Source organism: Echinops telfairi, unplaced genomic scaffold (genome assembly GCF_000313985.2).
Source record: "Echinops telfairi isolate 266 unplaced genomic scaffold, ASM31398v2 ScPeMD7_443;HRSCAF=831, whole genome shotgun sequence".
NCBI lineage: Eukaryota > Metazoa > Chordata > Mammalia > Afrosoricida > Tenrecidae > Echinops > Echinops telfairi.
The window spans coordinates 80,944,841-80,947,014 of NW_022104341.1; positions in this window are offsets into that span (position 1 = coordinate 80,944,841).

Consider the following 2,174-nt stretch of genomic DNA (forward strand, 5'->3'; position numbering starts at 1 on the left):
TGAGAAGCCAGCCGATGAGAACATATGAATAGATAGAGAGAGAGATAGTAATAGTGATAACGCCTTTGAAAGAAACGGACCGCTAAAAGAACAAACAAATCTGTCTTGGAAAAAGTACAGCCAGAACGCTCCTTAGAAGCAAGGATGGTGAGCGAAATCTCATATACTGTGGACATGTCATCATCACGAGAGGCCAGTCCCTGATAAAGGACATCATGCTTGGTAGAGTAGGGGATCTGAGGAAGACCCTCGAAGGGATGGATTAGCAAGGTGGCTGCAACAGTGGACTCAACCAAGCACAATTGTGAGGATGGTGTAGGACCGGTGGCCTTTCCTTCTGTTGGACATAGGATTTCTGTGAGTTGGAATCCACTCGTCAGCACCTAACAGTAACATATACAACGTCTATAGACAGGGATCTCTTTATATGTCCATTATTAGTTAATATAGCCTTTAACACTATGGACATAAAGGAGTTGTGGTGGTTAGATTTTATGCCAACTTCCTGTTACCTGTGTGGATACAGTTCTTTGGTCAATAGCACCTCTTCTCAGTCATGCTTGCAGCCACACCCAGCCTCGCTCATGGCCTGCTGGAGCAAGTGAGACAAAGTTCTTTTAGCTCTGGTCCTCTCAGTCCCGTGGTTCCTTGTCTTCAGTCCTGATTAAGTGCCCACTCCACCAGTAAGCCTCAGCCAAAAAGCTCTATCTGGGTCTGTAGGTTGGCAAATTTAGCTATGCCTAATTAAATTCCTAGAGGCATCCTTCTCTGCCAGCAAGTCTCCTGCCCAAAGGTACCCAGCTTTCTCGCTGCAAGGGCCAGAAGACCACCGTTCGGTCTCATGCTCTTGGTTCTGCTGCCTTTGCTACTGCAACTCTTAACACTTCTCAGACGCAACTCACTGTCTAGTCATAGTTCTGTTTCCTGGATTGAGGAGGTTCCATCCAAGGATCCTGAGATCCAAAGGATACGCACCATTCTGCAGCTTTTTTCTTGATGATAATGAGATTCACATGCCCGTTTCTGAAATGGCTCATTTTAAACCTAGTGGGATAGCAAAACTAACCAATCCCCACATGAGGGTTCCACAAACTTTATGTGCATTATTTCCCTTATTACCCAACTAACCAATCCCCTCGGTGGGTGACAAACATCTCACAGTTGTGTAGTCCTACACTCTCATTTGGTAGGAATTGCGTAGAGTGTGGGCAGAAGAGCTATATCAAGTAATTCACTGTACCACACTTATAAAATCCTCATAATACTATGAATTAATATCATTTTATAAAGAACCAGACCTCCAAGGCAGCAAATGTCAAAATCAAATTCAAACTGTACATGGTTGTAAAATTTGCAACTTTTTGTACAATATTGACTCCCTATGAAATAAAATATTAATATTATTTTCACAAAAATCATTTCAAGTAAGTTGTATTACAGGTAGAGGCTGTTCTCAGAAAGAGGTATAACAAGAGCTAATCTCAAAACCCATCCCACCCCATAAGGACTTACCATAGTATATTAGGCTATTGGCATATATTTTCCAGACAAGTATTCCCAGTGTATACCTATGTTCCTAGTGAACTCTCTAAGGGCTTAACAAAGTAAGCCTTATTCATCTGCCCTATTAATCATTCTTGATCACTGTCTGGACAGGAGCGAGAAAGCAAGGGCTGAACACCCCATGTATTAGTCTGGGTGCGTTAGAGAAACAAATCCACAGAAACGTGTTTATCGGCCAGGTTGGCACAATAAACTAACTAACTCAATCCACCCCTTGCTAACCTGGCACCTTTACATAATTCTTTAGTTTCACAATTGCAATTAAGTAACACCTACACCTTAATCCTATAATCCTGTGAATTTTTCCCCCACCTATGAAAGTTTGTAAGCCAACCACTTCATGCCTTTAGCTCCCCCAATTTTGGGTATCCAATTTATATACTGTCCACTTACATCAACCCAGTTCTCTGAGAAGACAATCATATTTTTCGACATGAAGAGTCTTCATTCCAGTTGGAAGCCTGTAAAGTCTGCATCCGTAAGCAGTCAGATCTGGACAGGCCATCCATAAAGTCAGCAACAATATGCACCAGTTCACAGGCTCAAAAATCTCCAGCTGGTCGAGTTCTGGTCAACTCAATGTGGGCTGCCTCACTCAGCTTCCACAGGGT